Source organism: Balaenoptera musculus, chromosome 4 (genome assembly GCF_009873245.2).
Source record: "Balaenoptera musculus isolate JJ_BM4_2016_0621 chromosome 4, mBalMus1.pri.v3, whole genome shotgun sequence".
NCBI lineage: Eukaryota > Metazoa > Chordata > Mammalia > Artiodactyla > Balaenopteridae > Balaenoptera > Balaenoptera musculus.
Genome location: NC_045788.1, coordinates 24,540,480 through 24,561,594, shown reverse-complemented (window position 1 = coordinate 24,561,594; position 21,115 = coordinate 24,540,480). Strand labels below are relative to the sequence as shown.

Below are 21,115 nucleotides of genomic sequence, written 5' to 3'. Positions count from 1 at the left end.
TATACCCACCTCTTTGCCTCAGAAAAGTCAGAGGAAAGTTTTGCTATGCGACTAACCACGAAGTAGCCTCAATAGCTATGACTCAGCTGACACATAGCCTTCCCTGTGTCCTCTCTGCCACTGCAGAACTCTGCTAAGTCCCTTGCAAAGACGGTAACTAAAAAAAAACAAAACAAAAAAGCACAACACCACAGCTGACTACACAATAGGCCTATAGGTTCCCATTGTGCAATGAGCCTGGACATTGAGAAGAACATAGACTTTGGAATTGGGAAGACCTGGGTTTGCAATCTGGTTACTAACTGGTGTGCCTTTTGTGCTATTATATCTTGCTAAGCTTCAGAAGATTCATCTGTAAAATAGTGGTAATGGTATCTGTTTTATGGGTAGTTGTATTAAATGAGGTATATAAAGCATATAGCATAATATCTAGCCTGAATTACCTGGTGACCATTCACTTCCTTTGTTCCTCTTGGGTTTTAGCTGCCAAATACTATTCAGAAGAGAGATTAGCCAGTTTTATATGGCCAGTGATAGACATTTCCTATTCCTGTCTTTGTAAATCCCATCTTCCTGCAGCCATCCCATTTCCATCATTGCCAGAAAAGTTCTTCCATCCCTCATCCCTGTGTTGGACTTCTCCTTCTCTTAGTATTGAAAAGTTCTGCCTGAGCTCTATCTGACTATCCTCTTCTACATCTCCCTGATCTAAGATACTTTATTTTCTTGTATCATTCCTAAAAATTAATTCACTTCTAGCATTATTCCTAACTTTCTCAGAGTAAATTGTAATTAACCCGAGGAATAGGACCTTTACACTTCAGTCGGGCATGGGAACCTCAGGCCAGCTCCCAGAGCAGAATGGAGGTCTAGGTCCAGGTACCGCCCTCCCCACCCCATCCCCACCTCTTTTCCAACAGGGCACAGAAACAGCTAAACTCAAAATATGTCTTGAGCCTACATGAGCATACATCTCCCTTTCTATAGCTCTGTGAGGTCATCATTGAAGTACAGCAGTACTGCAGGTGTGTAGAGTGTACTGTCCATATTGAGATAATCAAATTCTTCCTCCTCATCCCAGATGCCATTCTCTTCCAGGGTATAATCCATGTCAGGTTCTCCCCTTCATATTTCCATGCGTAGCTGGCAGCATGTGCAGCACAGGGGAGATAGCTGTGTAGGATTTCCCACATTGATTCCTGGGCCCCCACCTCCGGTGTGTGCTCTTGCGATGTGAGCGTGTTAATGATGCAGATATTCCGGGTCTTGGCGGACAGCCGCCCCACCTGGTAACGCGACCCCTGCCACCAAGGCTTCCCGAAATCATTGGCCCAGTCCGAAAGGGGCAGCTGAGGCGGCACATGCAGAAAGCGGCCCCGGGGGGTGCGGTATCTCAGGGAACCGGTCAGCGGATCTGTGTGCTTTGCCGATGTCTCTGGTGTCTGGATCAAACCAGTGGCTGATGTCCTGGCCCGCAACTTCCACGATGGGTTTCAGCAGCAGGTCTCCCTTGTACTCCTGTAATAACGGCGTTAGGTCGTACACGTTTCCCAGGTAAGACACCCAGAGGTCTTCCGGCTGGTTATGTTGGGCCACCTCTGCCGGCGTGAAAGAGTGACGCTGAAAATAGTCAAAGTCTGGCCCGGCCACTAGGCCCCGGCGTGGCACGGCTCTTGCTCTATCGGTCACCGACTCCTTTAGTTGCTTCCTCGCTTTTCAGAACGCAGTCACTGCCGCATCCTCCCTCTCGTCCAGGAGCTAAGGTGAGCGCATTTATCCGCTCCAGGTTACTGTATTTTTAAAAAAAATATTTAATTTGGTGGTCTTTTATTTTTCTGATATTATAACCGTACTGTGAGTTCATTGTACACATTTCTTTTTTCCCCCAGCTTTAGAGATATAACTGACATATGGACTTGAAAATACATGTATATATTGCAAAATGATTACCCCCTAGCATTAGCTAACACCTTCATCACATTACATAATTACCATTTCTGTTTTGTGGTGAGAATACTTAAGATTTACCCTCTTAGCAACTTTCAGAGGTTCTTGTATTTTGTTTTTATCGTATTCTAGGGAAAACCACTTGGCTAGACTTGGCCCAATGTCAAGCCATGTAATGCTATATTTCTTGGAACTTCATTCTCTTCATCTGTAATGTAGGATTAATATTTGCCCTGCTATGGAGATTAAATGATATTATTAATATATGTGTAATAAGGCAAATTTTAACAACTGATACCGCAGTCCTTCCTAGGGAGAAAGTTAAGGGACAGTTTCCTATATGCTAGAACATAAGGTAAGAGTTTGGGTTTTTTTACCCTCAAAATTATTTATCCCTCCAAAAAGGATAGCAACCTTAAATTCAAATCTCATAGGACATTATTTCAGTAGTATCATGTTGGAGGACAAAGAACTGTTTGGGGAAGATCAGCCTGAAACCACTTCAATCAATGTTAATTTCAGTTGTTTATAAAGGTCACTCAAGAGAATTGGTTACAAAAAAGGACGCAAGGAAATTTAACCCAGCTGTAATCATTATTCCCCAGCACAAGTTCTCAGTTGCAAGTGTTGAATGTCATTGTAAATAAGGCTTAAAGGTCAATTTAAAAAGCAGAAAATTAAGTGGTTACATTATGGAGAACATAAATAACAGGTTGATTTTTATGGCTTGGGCTGACTGGATTAAGTATGCTGTACTTCAAATTAGAAAGAAATGAACTTCATGTGTTTTAGAGAACTGTGTTAGATGACTCAACAATGGCTCTATTGATGGCAAAAGGACACCTATGTCAAATATGAAGAATTTGTTTCCCCCAGTTCTGTGCAGCTCCTGCACTCAAGCCCCGCTGGCCTTCAAAGGCAACTGCTTTGGGGATTCCTCCTCCCGATGCCAGACCCTCAGACTGGGGAGCCTGATGTGGGGCTCAGGACTCTCACTTTTGTGGGAGAACCTCTGCAGTCTCTTCAATAAATGGCGCTGGGGAAACTGGACAGCTACATGTAAAAGAATGAAATTAGAACACTCCCTAACACCATACAAAAAAATAAACTCAAAATGGACTGAAGACTTAAATGTAAGGCCAGACACTATCAAACTCTTAGAGGAAGACATAGGCAGAACACTCTTTGACATAAAATTGCAGCAATATCTCTTTTGTTCCACCTCCTACAGTAATGAAAATAAAACCAAAAATAAACAAATGGGACCTAATTAAACTTAAAAGCTTCTGCACAGCAAAGGAAACCACAAACAAAATGAAAAGGCAACCCACAGGATGGGAGAAAATATTTGCAAGCGAAGCAACCAACAAAAGATTAATCTCCAAAATATACAAGCAGCTCATGCAGCTCAATATCAAAAAAACAAACAACCCAATCAAAAAATGGGCAGAAGATCTAAATAGACACTTCTCCAAAGAAGACATACAGATGGCCAAAAAGCACATGAAAAGATGCTCAACGTCACTAATTAACAGAGAAATTCAAATCAGAACTACAATGAGGTATCACCTCACATGGGTCAGAATGGCCATCATCAAAAAGTCTACGAACAATAAGTGCTGGAGAGGGTATGGAGAGAAGGGAACCCTCCTACACTGTTGGTGGGAATGTAAATCGGTGCAGCCACTATGAAGAACTGTGTGGAGGTTCCTATAAAAACTAAAAATAGAACTACCATATTATCCAGCCATCCCACTCCTGGGCATATATCTGGAGAAAACCATACTTTGAAAAGGTACCTGCACCCCAGTGTTCATTGCAACGCTATTTACAATAGCCAGGACGTGGAAGCAACCTAAATGTCCATTGACAGGTGAATGGATAAAGAAGGTGTGGTACATATATACAATGGAATATTACTCAACCATAAAAAAGAATGAAATAATGCCATTTGCAACAACATGAATGGACCTAGAGATTACCATACTAAGTGAAGTAAGTCAGAGAGAGAAAGACAAATATCATATGATGTCACTCATATGTGGAATCTAAGTTTTTAAAAAAAGAAAAGAAACAGATGAACTTATTTACAAAACAGAAACGGACTTACAGGTATTGAAAAGAAACTTATGGTTACCAAAGGGGAAATGTTGCAGGGAGGGATGAATCAGAAGCCTGGGATGAACATACACACACACTACTATGTATAACATAGATAACCAACAAAGACCTACTGTGTAGTACAGGGAACTCTACTCAGTATTCTGTGATAAGCTATATGAGAAAAGAATCTTAGAAAGAAGGAATATATGTACATGTATAACTGAATCACTTTGCTGTACACATGAAACTAACACAACACTGTAAATTAACTATACTCCAATTAGAAAAAAAGCAATATAGGTCCTCTATAATGCATTCTTTTAAGTATGATTGTGTGACTAAATTGATAAATTCAATACTGTAAGAAGACATATGACGGGTTCTTCTATATCAATCATTTATATACATATTTAAGTTGGCTAAAAACTTTTTAAAGGGAATCTTCTCTTTTGGAAAATACATTCTTGGGTCTCTTATGTTCAGGTATATTTAGTATCTTGGTGAGCATCTTGTTGGAGAACTTGTGACTCTGGAGATGGAGAGACAAGTTTGTTTACCCCTGAGGGAATGAGGCAGGAAGAGACGGAAGCAGGAAGCTAGAACCTTCTGAAAGTATGGGGCAAGAATCTCCTTGGGGAGGACCTTCAAGATGGCAGAGGAGTAAGACATGGAGATCACCTTCCTCCCCACAAGTACATCAAAAATACATCTACATGTGGAACAACTCCTACAGAACATCTACTGAACGCTGGCAGAGACCTCAGACTTCCCAGAAGGCAGGAAACACCCATGTACCTGGCCGTGTGGCTGACAGGGTCTTGGTGCTCCAGCCAGGTGTTAGGCCTGAGCCTCTGAGGTGGGAGAGTCAAGTTCAGGACATTGGTCCACCAGAGACCTCCTGGCCCCTCGTAATATCAATCGGCGAAAGCTCTCCCAGAGATCTCCGTCTCAACGCTAACACCCAGCTCCACTCAACACCCAGAAAGCTTCAGTGCTGGACACCCCATGCCAAACAACTAGCAAGACAGGAACACAACCCCACCCATTAGCGCAGAGGCTGCCTAAAATCATAATCAGTTCACAGACACCCCAAAACACACCACTGGATGTGGTCCTGCCCACCAAAAACACAAGATCCAGGCTCATCCACCAGAACACAGGCACCAGTCCCCTCCACCAGGAAGCCTACACAACCCACTGAACCAACCTTACCCATTGGGGGGGGGGCAGACAAAAAAAAACAACGGGAACTACGAACCTGCAGCCTGTGAAAAGGAGACCCCAAACACATAAGATAAGCAAAATAAGAAGACAGAGAAATACACAGCAGATGAAGGAGCAAGGTAAAAATCCACCAGACCAAACAAATGAAAAGGAAATAGGCAGTCTACCTGCAAAAGAATTCAGAATAATGATAGTAAAGATGATCCAAAATCTTGGAAATACAATGGAGAAAATACAAGAAAAGTTTAACAAGGACCTAGAAGAACTAAAGAGCAAACAAACAATGATGAACAACACAATAAATGAAATTAAAAATTCTCTAGAAGGGATCAATAGAATAACTGAGGCAGAAGAACAGATAAGCAACCTGGAAGATAAAATAGTGGAAATAACTACTGCAGAGTAGAATAAAGAAAAAAGAATGAAAAGAATTGAGGGCAGTCTCTGAGAACTTTGGGACAACATTAAACACACCAACATGCAAATTATAGGGGTCCCAGAAGAAAGGGAGAAAAAGAAAGGGACTGAGAAAATATTTAAAGAGATTATAGTTGAAAACTTCCTTAATATGGGAAAGGAAATAGCCAGTCAAGTCCAGGAAGCACAGAGAGTACCATGCAGGATAAATCCAAGGAGAAACATGCCAAGACACATATTAAACTATCAAAAATTAAATACAAAGAAGAAATATTAAAAGCAGCAAGGTAATCCCCATAAGGTTAACAGCTGATCTTTCAGCAGAAACTCTGCAAGCCAGAAGTGTGTGGCAGGGCATATTTAAAGTGATGAAAGGGAAAAACCTACGACCAAGATTACTCTACCCAGCAAGGATCTCATTCAGATTCAATGGAGAAATCAAAAGCTTTACAGACAAGCAAAAGCTAAGAGAATTCAGCACCACCAAACCAGCTCTACAACAAATGCTAAAGGAACTTCTCTAGGCAGGAAACACAAGAGAAGTGAAGACCTACAATAACAAACCCAAAACAACTAAGAAAATGGTAATAGGAACGTACATATCGATAATCACCTTAAATGTAAATGGATTAAAGGCTCCAACCAAAAGACATAGACTGGCAGAATGGATACAAAAACAAGACCTGTATATATGCTGTCTACAAGAGACCCACGTCAGACCCAGGAACACATACAGACTGAAAGTGAGGGGATGGAAAAAGCTATTCCATGCAAATGGAAATCAAAAGAAAGCTGGAGTAGCGATTCTCATATCAGACAAAATAGACTTTAAAATAAAGACTATTACAAGAGACAAAGAAGGACACTATATAATGATCAAGGGACCAATCCAAGAAGAAGATATAACAATTGTAAATATTTATGCACCCAACACGGGAGCATCTCAATACATAAGGCAAATGCTAACAGCCATAAAAGGGGAAATCGACAGTAACACAATCATAGTAGGGGACTTTAACACCCCACTTTCACCAATGGACAGATAATCCAAAATGAAAATAAATAAGGAAACACAAGCTTTAAATGACACATTAGACAAGATGGGTTTAACTGATATTTATAGGACATTCCATGCAAAAACAACAGAATACACTTTCTTCTCAAGTGCTCATGGAACATTCTCCAGTATAGATCATATCTTGGGTCACAAATCAAGCCTTGGTAAATTTAAGAAAATTGAAATCATATCAAGTATCTTTTCCGACAACAACGTTATAAGACTAGATATCAATTACAGGAAAAAAAGTGTAAAAAATACAAATATATGGAGGCTAAATAATACACTACTAAATAACCAAGAGCTCACTGAAGAAACCAAAGAGGAAACCAGAAAATACCTGGAAACAAATGACAATGAAAACACAATGACCCAGAACCTATGGGATGCAGCAAAAGCAGTTCTAAGAGAGAAGTTTATAGCAATACAATCCTACCTCAAGAAATAAGAAAAATCTCAAATAAACAACCTAACCTTACACCTAAAGCAACTAGAGAAAGAAGAACAAAAACCCCCAAAGTTAGCAGAAGGAAAGAAAACATAATGATCAGATCATAAATAAATTAAAAAGAAATGAAGGAAACAATAACAAAGATCAATAAAACTAAAAGCTGGTTCTTTGAGAAGATAAACAAAATTGATAAACCATTAGCCAGACTCATCAAGAAAAAAAGGGAAAAGACTCAAATCAATAGAATTAGAAATGAAAGAGGAGAAGTAACAGCTGACACTGCAGAAATACAAAGGATCATGAGAGATTACTACAATCAACTATATGCCAATAAAATAGACAACCTGGAAGAAATGGACAGATTCTTAGAAAAGCACAACTTTATGAGAGTGAACCAGGAAGAAATAGAAACTATAAACAGAGCAATCACAAGCACTGAAATTGAGACTGTGATTAAAAACCTTCCAACAAAAAAAAGCCCAGGACCAGATGGCTTCATAAGCGAATTCTATCCAACATTTAGAGAAGAGCTAACCCCTATCCTTCTCAAACTCTTCCAAAATATAGCAGAGGGAGGAACACTCCCAAACTCATTCTATGAGGCCACCATCACCCTGTTACCAAAACAAGACAAAAATGGCACACAAAAAAGAAAACTACAGGCCAATATCACTGATGAGCATAGATGCAAAAATCCTCAACAAAATACTAGGAAACAGTATCCAACAGCGTATTAAAAGGATCGTACACCATGATCAAGTGGGGTTTATCCCAGGAATGCAAGGATTCTTCAGTATACACAAATCAATCAATGTGATAAACCATATTAACAAACTGAAGGAGAAAAACCATATGATCACCTCAATAGATGCAGAAAAAGCTTTCAGTGAAATTCAACACCCATTTATGATAACAACCCTCCAGAAAGTATGCACAGAGGGAACTTACCTCAACACAATAAAGGCCATATATGACAAACCCACAGCCAACATTGTTCTCAATGGTGAAAAACTGAAACTTTTTCCACTAAGATCAGGAATAAGACAAGGTTGCCCACTCTCACCACTATTATTCAACATAGTTTTGGAAGTGTTAGCCACAGCAATCAGAGAAGAAAAAGAAATAAAAAGAATCCAAATTGGAAAAGAAGAAGTAAAACTGTTACTGTTTGCAGATGACATGATACTATACATAGAGAATCCTAAAGATGCTACCAGAAAAGTACTAGAGATAATAAATTTGGTAAAGTATCAGAACACAAAATTAATGCACCGAAATCTCTTGCATTCCTATACACTAATGATGAAAAATCTGAAAAAGAAATTAAGGAAACACTCCCATTTACCATTGCAACAAAAGAATAAAATACCTAGGAATAAACCTACCTAAGGAGACAAAAGACCTGTATGCAGAAAACTATAGGACACTGATGAAAGAAATTAAAGATGATACAAACAGATGGAGAGATATACCATGTTCTTGGATTGGAAGAATCAACATTGTGAAAATGACTCTACTACCCAAAGCAATCCACAGATTCAATGCAATCTCTATCAAACTACCAATGGCATTTTTCACAGAACTAGAACAAAAAATTTCACAATTTGTATGGAAACACAAAAGACCCCGAATAGCCAAAGCAATCTTGAGAAAGAAAAACGGAGCTGGAGGAATCAGGCTCCCTGACTTCAGACTATACTACAAAGCTACAGTAATCAAGACAGTATGGTCCTGGTACAAAAACAGAACTATAGATCAATGGAGCAAGATAGGAAGCCCAGAGATAAACCCCCACACATATGGTCACCTTATCTTTGATAAGGAGGCAAGAGTATACAATGGAGAAAAGACCGCATCTTCAATAAGTGGTGCTGGGAAAACTGGACAGCTACATAACAAAGAATGAAATTAGACCACTTCCTAACACTGTATACAAAAATAAACTCAAAGTGTATTAAAGACCTAAATGTAAGGCCAGACACTATCAAACTCTTAGAGGAAAACATAGGCAGAACACTCTATGACATAAACCACAGCAAGGTCTTTTTTGACCCACCTCCTAGAGAAATGAAAATAAAAACAAAAATAAATAAATGGGACCTAATGAAACTTAAAATGTTTTGCACAGCAAAGGAAACCATAAACAAGATGAAAAGACAACCATCAGAATGGGAGAAAATATTTGCAAACGAAGCAACTGACAAAGGATTAATCTCCCAAATTTACAAGCAGCTCATGCAGCTCAATATCAAAAAAACCAAAAAATCCAATCCAAAAATGGGCAGAAGACCTAAACAGACATTTCTCCAAAGAAGATATACAGATTGCCAACAAATACATGGAAGGATGTTCAAATCACTGATCATTAGAGAAATGCAAATCAAATGCAAAATCAAAACCACGATGAGGTATAACCTCACACCAGTCAGAATGGCCATCATCAAAAAATTACAAACAATAAATGCTGAAGAGAGTGTGGAGAAAAGGTTACCCTCTTGCACTGTTGTTGGGAATGTAAATTGATACAGCCACTATGGAGTACAGTATGGAGGTTCCTTAAAATCTAAAAACAGAACTACCATATAATGTAGCAATCCCACTACTGAGCATATACCCTGAGAAAACCATAATTCAAAAAGAGTCATGTACCACAATGTTCATTGCAGCTCTATTTTCAATAGCCAAGACATGGAAGCAACCTAAGTGTCCATTGACAGATGAATGGATACAGAAGATGTGGCACATATATACAATGGAATATTACTCAGCCATAATAAAAATCGAAATTGAGTTATTTGTAGTGAGGTGGATGGACCTAGAGTCTGTCATACAGAGTGAAGTAAGTCAGAAAGAGAAAAACAAATACTGTATGCTAGCACATATATATGGAATCTAAAGAAAAAATATGGTTCTGCAGAACCTAGGGTCAAGACAAGAATAAAGATGCAGACGTAGAGAATGGACTTTAGGACACAGGGAGGGGGAAGGGTAAGCTGGGACGAAGTGAGAGAGTGGCATGGACATATATACACTACCAAATGTAAAATAGATAGCTAGTGGGAAGCAGCCGCATAGCACAGGGAGATCAGCTCAGTGCTTTGTGACCACCTAGAGGGGTGGGATAGGGAGGGTGGGAGGGAGACACAAGAGGGAGGAGATATGGGGATATATGTATACATATAACTGACTCACTTTGTTATTACAGCAGAAACTAACACACCATTGTAAAGCAATTATACTCCAATAAAGATGTTAAAAAAAAAAAAAATCTCCATGGGGAGAAGGGCCAGTGCACATTCCCAGTAATGGAGAGACTGAAGGACAGGAAAGAAGCAGAGAGGAATATGTCCATATGAAATTACCTGTGTGCTTCAAGATAAGCCCTTCCAAATCTTCCATCAGGCATAATCTTCAGAAAATTCTATACACTTTCACATGCTTTGGGAGAGCAAAATTTTCTGGGCGACTCAAGAAGGGGCATGTTTTGCATCTGAGTTAACACTGGAACTGGGTCAGAAGGAGCCTGGAGGCCAAAATGACCTTAAGAATATAGATTATTCCTTGTCCTCTCACCTTGTACTTGTGGGAAACTTGAGGAAGGCTCAGAGATGTCACCAAGCAGAGGTCAAATCAGTCTCTCCCAGACTGCATGGGAAGGGAGCCCAGATGACATGTGGACCATAAGCGTGAGAGTTGGCAACACTAATGCACTTCATAAAGTTAAGACTATATTATTATTTAATTTAATTATTATTACTTTCTATCTAGTAACTTGTATCAAAAATTAAACTACTTCTGATACAAATACAATGGAGTATTTTAAGTGTCCTACTCTGATGTAAAAATATAATGTTTCAGACCCTTGTGTATTTTTATAACTCAGATTAATTTTCTCTTGTCTCATTTGAGCCCTATTTTCAAAGAAAAAATATTTGAGTAATCGATTGTTAACTTGGAAATAAGTACTTTATGAAATAAGAATCCATGTTTTTATTGAAGTAAAACCTGTCACTGAGTGAGTTTGAATCTTCCTCACTTTGTTTTTACATGAAATGTAAGTGCTCTTGCTAGAGTCACACAGTTGCTCAATTTTTCTGTATTTGATTTTATAATTAGTTATTACCTTCATTTTACAAAGAACCACGTTAGAAGTTCAGCTTTATTATTTATGTTACCAGAGAGCTTTTCTCAAGAATATAAATACTAGGAGTAGCAAATATCTGGCTCATAGCTCAGATGAGACCTTGAGGGGACTTCTCTGGTGGTCCAGTGGGTAAGATTCCACGCTCCCAATGCAGGGGTCCCGGGTTCGATCCCTGGTCAGGGAACTAGATCCCACATGCATTCCGCAACTGAAATCCACGTGCATGCCCCAACTGAAGTCGGCATGTGATAACTAAGAAGTCAGCATGCTACAACTAAAGATCCCACGTGCCGCAACTAAAAAAACAAAAAAAAAGATCCTGCATGCCACAGTGAAGATCCCGCGTGCTGCATCTAAGACCCGGTGCAGCCAAAATAAATAAATAAATAAATAAATATTGGAAAAAAAAAAAAAAAAAAGACCTTTAGGAAAATTACTTTTAAAAATTAATGGGAAAAGCATTAGCTTCAAGAATCATAACTTTTAAAAAGTCAACAAGATTGAATTGAAACATGTTCTAATTTTATTCTAAAATGATCTTTATATATTTCTGGTTTTCATAACAATAAAAAAGCTTTCATCATTTTTGTTAAATGAAAGTGGCATTTTATAGGCTTTGGTAGGGAAAGCAGTTATATGAAGTTACTTCTGTTAGTAAATATTGCTAAATTGGTCAGTCTTGTTTGAGCCATTTAACTTCTTACATCATTTTAAGTGTGTTATCTGTTTTGAAAGCAGGCATCTAGCTTATCCTTGAAAAAAAATTAAGTTAAAATCTGAATATGCTTTGCAGTTTACTGTCCTGTGCAGTAAGGACTTATTTTTGAGGATGTTTAGGATGGAGGAGTGGGGAGGAACAGGATGCCACTTTTTTAGTCACAAAGGATTTTTACTGTGATCCTTGTGTTTCTTGTTATCTTGGATCTATTTCTATAAAACTTGTAGCTTTACAAAACTTGTAACTATTTTCTAAAAAAAGAATTTGAGGCCTAACTGCTGATATGTAATTATAGCAGTATTATTATGTCTTTTGGTATAATCCACTATAATCAAAGCTGTGTACTCCCTGATTATATATCCAATTGTTCTACCAACCGTGAAACAGTTGCTAGGAATGTTCTTGAGAACCAATTTTGCTTCTCCTTATCAGTCCTTCATAAAATCTGCTTCTGCATTTACTGTAAAATCTTGAAGACCTTGTCTCTCAGAAACTCATTATCTTCCATACGTATAAAGCTTCATGTGAGGAATTTCTTTTAGACTTTAGTTTTGAGGTTCCAACTTTCCATACTGACAAAGAAAATGAGAGGTCAGAGAGAGGCAACTAGACAGAAGCAACTCAAAAAAGAATTAAAAACAAAAATGTCCTTGGCCAACCTTGTTTATATTTTTGTTCTTCCCACTGGGAAACTCATTTGTTCATCTCTGAGGACCCCATATTGTTCTGGGGGTTGGAGTACCATTTGTAATCCCAGGTTCGCCTGTTGCACACCCCATTTCCTGTGCCTGTGGCTGACATTGTTAGTTAATTTGGGTATTAGAATCCTCATGACCTCAGAATCCTCATCAGTAAACAGGATTGGCAGCCCCTCCCAAGCGATCATAGTTGGCTTGCAAGATGAAATCCATAGGTCATCTTTAGTTTAGAAGGTATGACTAACAATTCCCTTTGAAACGCTTTTATTGATGTTTGTGTGAAAACACTGAAACCTTCTTATTAGATTTATAAATGACATCATGGTGTGAAGATTGATTGTTATGAGAGCAGTTTAGTGTTGTGCAAAGAACAGTGGTCTGGGTACAAGTCCAGACTTTGACCCCTCTGTGTGACACTGCACAAATTACCTTCCTTCGTCTGTCTGCTTTTCCCTTTTGTAAAATGGCTATCATCATGTACCAGTTAAGTCTGCAGTTAGAATCTAATTTAATACTGGATGTGACAACCTCTGTAAAATGTCTGATGATATACACATGGAGGTCAGTGTTATTTTTATGTTTTCTTTGAAAAACTGTGAAACAAGCATATGTTTTGCTCTTTTGTCTTAGTCTGTTAGGGCTGCCACATCAAAGCACAACAGATATTATCTAAGTAGAGCTGCAAACAGACGACTCACCTCTAACAGACGACTGAAGCCGTTTAGTCCATTAGTCACAAAGAGCTGGAAAATTTCCCTCCTTTCCTATTCCCCACCCCTCCTCTTCCCTGTCCCCTCTTCTCCTTCTTTTTCTTCTCTTTCTCCACTTTCCTCCTCTGCCCCAACTTCTTCTTTTTCCTCTAGGATGTTTTAAGGGAATATTTGGCTAAAGATTAGGGAAGATTCCCTTCTCTATGCCACGCCTCAAATAAATTAATAAACTCTTTTTATACAGCAATAGATAAAAAGGTTCAAAATGCCAAGAGACAGTCATCAGTCAAGGTTTTGAATAAAGTTGCTTATTTATATACTTAAGGAAAGGTGAGGTAATAGTCAGATGTCACCTGCACTGGTTTCGCAGCCCTGACAGATGACGCTTTGCTTCTTCCAACTGTTTCAAAGATCTGAGAAACCTATCCTAGGAAGGAGAGATCCAAAGGGGGTCGTCCATGGTCAAGATCCATGGCACAATCTGGTCACTCTTCCTCCTGCTTCAGAAGAGGTATCCCTCCCTTTCAGACCCAAGAAAGATAATTGACAGTAAGGAAATCATCAGTAACTTTCCTGTTCTCATTTGTGGTGATGAGAGGCCACCTTTCTTTTCTCTCTGACAAATTTACAAGGTCAGAAGCATGCAAAATTGCTGAACAAAGGACAAGCTATAAAGCATATTATGCTTTTGTTCTTTGCCCCTTGTTTTCACTTATGTAAATTACCTTGTGGGAATGGGCCAGGTTAAGCTTGCCATGTCAGGCTTTCCTAGACAGTGGATACCCATCGCATGTGCTCAAAGACTGTGCAGGATCAGGACACTCTCTGTGTGCTTTATGAGATTAGGCAATAATCTGGAAAATAAAAGAAAAAGAAATAGAAATATCCTGTTTAGAGCTGTGTAACAATGGAATAGCTTCCTTCACAAAGCAGTGAAATTCCTGACACTGTAAGTATTGAAGAAGGGGTGGGTGCAACTTTTAGAGACACGTCAGTAGAGTTTTCCTCTACTTTGGCTCAAATGACATCTGACTGTTCATTATAACTCTAATATTCATGGATCTTCTGGTTCTGTATGACATCTTAGCAGGGGGCAGAGACCACAGACAACTGAAATATAGAGAAGCAGTTGAGGAAAACAATATTGAGTATGTAGAGTATAAGAGTATATGAATTATGACTGTAAGTGCCAGTTCTGGCCACAGAAATTCATCGATACCAACACACAAAGGCTGCCTACTGTCAGTAAGGACCACCTTAGCTTTCCAACACGTAACGTATTAGGTTAGCCTAATTTGCATATATCCAATAATACCGAGAGTGTGAAGAGAAGTAATTCTGGGTGAAATAGTCACAGAATAGGAGCACCTCACCTCAGAGAGCAGAACCCCAGGCTTCCATGGCTGGATGGCCTTGCTCCCTCAGCAGGGAGCCATTGCTCTGTTTTCCCCACACTTGAAAGTTGAGACTCTGGATCCCACTTGACTCTGACAATACAATTTGCTCCATGACAACAGCCCAGACAATTTCCTGGCAGAGAGAAAGCATTCATACCTACAAGGCAACCAATGGACCAATGCAGCTACCCACCTAGAGACCTCACCCCTCAGGAATGTATGTGTGAGGGAGGGAGGTGCATGTATTAATGGAAATGGCTCTACATTGGTAATTCTGTAACAACTCTAAGAGAAGTTATATTCCACTTAGTACATCAAGGCCATGGATGTTACACTGTCACTGTACATCTGACCCACCAGGAGCTTTTAGGGAGTAGTTTCAATATCTCAGTACTTTGGAGTTTTTCTCCAGAGAGTCCCCCACTCCAAGGTTAGACTCTTCTGGAATTGAGAGGACCCCACTGATTATATTAACCATGGCAAGTACTGCTCACCCCCAGACCCGCTCCTGTGAGGCAAAAAAGGCCATCGTTGATGGATCTGGGGAGTCCCGCTCTGACTGATTCTGACAATGGTAGGACGGAACAGGGGCATCAGGAACTTTTGTCTTGCCAGTGGTGGGTGGAGTGGGATTGGACGTAGTTTTAGGTTCAGAATTCAGCAAGCCTTGGGCCTCCATGTATTGAAAGCTCTGGTCTTCCATGCTGGTCAGTCCCTGCACTAAGGGTCTGGTCAAAGTCAGTACTTTTTCTGCCTCAATTTTCTGTTCGGCTTTCCAATTCTCTAGGGAACTATATACTCCAGTGTAGCCCTTAAACCTGGGCAGAAAGGGCCCCCACCCTGAGCTCTGAACTCTAGACAGCCTGCATATCAGAAATATCAAACTGCAAAGATTAGGAGAATGTTTTTTGGATGTCTGGTAACTGATAGAACAAATGGGAGTTATAAGAGAGGAATTTATGAGCTGAACTGGGCGTCCATCCAGCCCAGAAGATGCAGGGCTGAGAACCCTCGCCTGTAAATGTGGTGGTGAGGGTGGGAAGGGGTGGGTAGAATAAAATCACAGCCTCTGCCTTGGGGAACCAGGGAGAGGGAGTAGTTGCTTTTTATTTGAAGCTGGCTGCTATTTATTCAAAGTGGCATCTATGCAAACTGGATTCCATAGATAACTGTACTCCCTCCTTCTTTTTTGGGAAATGCTAAAAATTCTGAGAAGAAAAAGTTCATTGTGGGAAGGAGAACTAGCCCCCTTCAACATTCTGGGGATCTTTTCTGGATCATTGGGCCTGGGCCCAGTTTCTGCCCTGCCCTTCCCTGCCCCACCCCAGCTAATCTGTGCTGGACCAGGAGAGAGGCCTCATCCTTCAGCTGTCAAGGCTCTAGGGTAATACCTGTGATACCGGTGGGAGAGGAGGTGCCTTGGAAGAAAATGTGGACCACACACTACACTTTTGCCAGTCCCTTGTGCTGGGTTACATGAGGGGGATTGGATTCTGCTTCTGAGAATCAGGTCATGGGCTGGGATCTTACTCAATAAACTGATTATCTGGAAGGACAGTGCTACTGCCTGCTCTTCTGGGTTTGAGGTGAGTTGCCTCGGAACTTCTGCTGCGATGTCCTTCCTCCCTAGAATACCCACCATCATAACATCACCACCATAGCTACCACGTTGGATCATCTTGGATAACTCAGTTAGCCTGAGCTAATCCCCAGTTTGCCTTGGGATGTTGGATATTAAGTAAAGTCAATTCTCCCTTAACCCCATTTCCTCCTAGGCCTGATTCCCTGGTGAAAAAAGATTTCAGGCCAGGTGAAAACTGTGGGTTAGTCACTGTGGTTAGTTTTCTGGGGCTGCCATAGCAAAGTACCACAGACTGGGTAGCTTAAACAATAGAAATTTATTTTCTCAAAATTTTGGAGGCTAGAAATTCAAGATAAAGGAGTTGGCAGGGTTGGTTTTTCCTGAGGCCTTTCTCCTTGGCTTGCAGATGGCTGTCTTCTCACAGTGTCTTTCCTCTGTGGGCCCCCATCCCTGGTATCTTTCTCGTATAAAGACAGCAGTCATATTGGATTAACATCCACCCTAATGATTTAATTTTCACTTAATTACTTCTTTAAAGATCATATATCTTAATACAGTTACATTCTGATATATTAGAGGTTAAGACTTCAACATATATAAGCTTTGGAGGGGATGCAATTCAGCCCATAACTGTCACTTATTGACTGTGTGACCTTGGAAAAGTTATTCAATCTTTCTAAGTCTCAGTTTCTACAGTTATAAAGTGGAGAAAGGCATAACCACCCTATGAAGTTATTATGAGAATTAAACATATAGTATATGTAAATAACCAAAATGATCCTTGGCACTCCAGAGACCCTGGGATGCCAGCTTGACTACTGTGGGGTGCCTGAATGTGTGATTAACAACTCTGCTAATTCAAATCACTCATACTATGGTGCCTGTGTGTATATGTGAATGTGGGTAGAAAACACATGACTTCTAAATACCCACTCATGGGCTTCCCTGGTGGTGCAGTGGTTAAGAAGCTGCCTGCCAATGCAGGGGACACGGGTTCGAGCCCTAGTCTGGGAAGATCCCACATGCCGCAAAGCAACTAAGCCTGTGCGCCACAACTACTGAAGCCCTTGTGCCTAGAGCCCGTACTCTGCAACAAGAGAAGCCACCGCAATGAGAAACCCATGCACCACAACGAAGAGTAGCCCCTGCTCGCCGCAACTAGAGAAAGCTGGCACACCGCAACAAAGACCCAACGCAGCCAAAAAAAAAAAAAGGCTACCATTAAATAACCACTCATGTATGTGCCTTTCTAGTGTCTGACACAAGTATTTATAATTTAGTTTGAAGAAAAACCCTATACAATTTCAGAAATGAAAGTTACAGTCAAATTCAGGTGTTAGAAAATGAAGGAAAGCCTGTTTTCATTTTGGTGCAGTTTTTTGTTTTTCTTAATCTTTCCACACTTTAACTTTGGAGTAAAGCAATTCACATTATGTTCCCTAATGGTCTTTGGTGTGCAGTTTACAAATTGAAGAAACAGAATGAAACAGAAGGAAGAATCTACCATTGGGATAATAGGTTTCATTTTTCTTCTTTCTCTTTTAACATATTGTTTTTGAAGTAGATTCCCCCAGGAATAGAATTTCCTTCATGAAAGTTGAAATGAAACCGAAGAGCTCTTCACAAAGAGAAGGCTGCGTGATTCCAAATATGGTTTCCATTCATCTCCATAATGAGGATGAATTTTCTGTGACATCACTGAGAAATGTGGGCATAACGGCTGGGGTTATCAAATAGGGCAAGGTCCATCTCAAGGAAAAGCAACAACAACAAAGGGAAAATGACCAACAAGAGAATTTGCTTTTCCTTAGTGCCCTTTGCCATGCAGAGCTGGTAATTCCCGGAAGCTCTGGTCAGAGGCTTGTCTGTGGACAGAGCTGAGCTGAGTCCATTCTAATGCAGGTCTTCAGAACAGCTTAGGGGGAGTAGTCAGGCCCAAAGGGCCCCTGCAGCCTGAATTCGAGGGCTAGGTGTTTGGGCCTGAGGAAGAGTGTTTCACTCCATGGGCATAAGCACATGGGGGAGGCGGGGAAAGGAGGCCCTGTACTGCTACTTTGATGTCTTTCTGTAAACAGCCTGAGGGTATTTTCAGGACATCTTGAACTTGTTTTTGGAAGTCTTTTCCCATTGTATCCAGTGAGATAGTTCTGTTGCCCTGGCAGCTAGTCTGAGATGTGCAGGTAGCTTTCTAAATGCCCTTATGCTTTCTGTCTATTTTTCCCATCTCCCTGACAGCCCCAGGCCCAGGCCTCCTCACTGGTCTCCCCAGCCTTTCTCAAATCCATGCTTCACGCTGCAATCAAAGTGTCCTATAGATAAAGCTCCAAATCCTTTCTAGATCATGTAGCAATGCCAGATAAAATACAGGATGCCCAGTTAAATTTAAATTTCAGATAAACAAAGAATAGTTTTTTCAATACTTGGAACATACTTATGCTACAATGTTACTTGTTATTTATCTGAAATGAAAGCTTACCTGAGCATTCTGTATTTTTATATGCTAAATTTGGCAGCTTAGTGCCCTGCATACTCTGGCCTAACCTTGCTTTAACTTCTTTGGATATTACAAGTTTTCTCTGTTGCTCAGCTGCTTGCACCTCACCCAATAAGGCTGCTTAGTCTGGATTCCCCAGAGCAGACCCTGTGACAAGGACTGGAGGGAAAGCACTTTATCTGAGAAGCAGAGAAAACACTGGTAAGGAGTGGGGAGATGACATAGGAAAAGGAAGCCAGTGCCCACAGTGGGGGATTGGAGCTACATCCCTGGGGAAATCCTGAGAAACATAAAACACACTTAGAATTATCCCACCTGAGGGAAGAAGGAACTGGGGTGTTTTCATATTAACTGCACCACTCTGTCATTGGTTGAGGGCTGCTCTAGGGGGTATTAGTCCTCTCAAGCTTTTTACCAGCATTTCCCAAGAGAGGGAAGAATGGCCTTCCGCTGCCCTGGAGGAAAACTCTCAGGTGGAGATGCAGATATAGGCAGGTGAAAGTGCCCTGAGAACAAGGAAATTTTCAAGCCAAGGGACGTAGACAAGGCAGCCACAGCCCTGCTATAGAGGTAGTGCTTTTCCTCTTCTAGGTCTCTTTTCTTTGCTACTCTTAGACTCCTCTCATCTCCCCAACGCCTTTTGTTCTATTCACTCTGTAGATGTCACTTCTGGAGGAATTTTCCCCACCCCCATGCCCACCCACTCTTACACCCAAAATTCAAATGCTCCCCATATCCGTGTGCTAACTTCTATTACAACTCTTAGTAATTTTCTTTTTTTTTTTTTAACTGAAGTATAGTTGATTTACAATATTGTGTTAGTTTCAGGTGTACAGCATAGGGATTCAGTATTTTTGCAGATTATACTCCATTATACTTATTACAAGATAATGATTCTAATTCCCTGTGCTATATAGTATATTCTTGTTGCTTATCTATTTTATACATAGTAGTTTGGATCTTTGTCTCTATCTCTTTTATAGAAAACAAACCACAAGTTTGTTTTCTATATCTGTGAGTCTGTTTCTGTTTTGCATATATATACATTTGTATTATTTTTTAGACACATATAAGTGATATCATACAGTATTTGTCTTTCTCTGTCCGACTTATTTCACTAAGCATAATGTTCTCCAGGTCCATCCATATTGCTGCAAAAGGCAGTATTTCACTCTTTTTATGGCTGAGTAATATTTCGTTGTGCATATACACCACATCTTCTTAATCCAGTTATCTGTTGATGGGCACCTGGTGCTGCTTTTCAGCCAATTTAGTTATGAGTATGTGTCAAAGTTTCATTACAACTTTGCTGCAAGGAAAAAGCCTATGAGTGTGTATGCTGGTTAAAGATTCTTTCTTGGTAAGGAATTTTATAGTCAAAAGAATGATTAGGTAGTTATTGTTGAATCAGATCAAAAAGAAAAGAATATTTGGTAAAAGTTTATCAAACTTTTGACTGACAGTCATCAGGATGATGGGTTACTTGATTCCCCAGAACAACTTTTTATCTATTAAAATTTGTAAGGATATTATTTAAAAATTAATCAGAAGTAATACTTTCTCCCAAAAGGACATCATGAATTACATAACTCAAAATATGTTCTTTCTCAGATCAGGCTTGGAACAACTTTTTCTTTTTCAATATGTGATTACATATATTTTTCTGTCTTGCCTCCCTCTAACTCCTTGAGAATAGTGATTATATCTGGCTCCTGTTATATTCCCAGTAACTAGTACAGTTGTAGAGCCCTTAATATACAACATAGTGGGGACTAAATAAATACATGTTGAATAAATACTTAGTATTCTGGATGCTACTAGTCTGGTACTAGCCTGGTAATATAGCCTTGAATCTTGCTTCTCAGCCTTAATCACAAATGTGTTTCCAAAAAATAATTTCATCAGGGACTTCTGGTATCCAGCCTGGCATGTAAGGATCATAGAAGTTATCACTCTGTTCTAACAATAAGTAAAAACTTGAACAAATCAACAACTCAGTCTATCAGAGCAGTGAGGTTATAGAGTAATCCACTGCCCCCCGGATCAGTGTCTTAGTCAGTTTTGGCTGCTATAAAAAAATATCATAAACTGTGTGGCTTAAACAACCAAACATTTATTTCTAACAATTTTGGAGGAAGACCAAGATCATGGCACCAGCAGATTTACCGTTTGG

The 21,115-nt window shown here is 39.9% G+C and overlaps 1 pseudogene; it reads right to left on the bottom strand.

Moving 5' to 3' along the window:
• Positions 1-930: 930 nt before the first annotated feature.
• LOC118894538 overlaps positions 931-21,115 on the bottom strand; it is a 41,109-nt pseudogene continuing 20,924 nt past the window's right edge.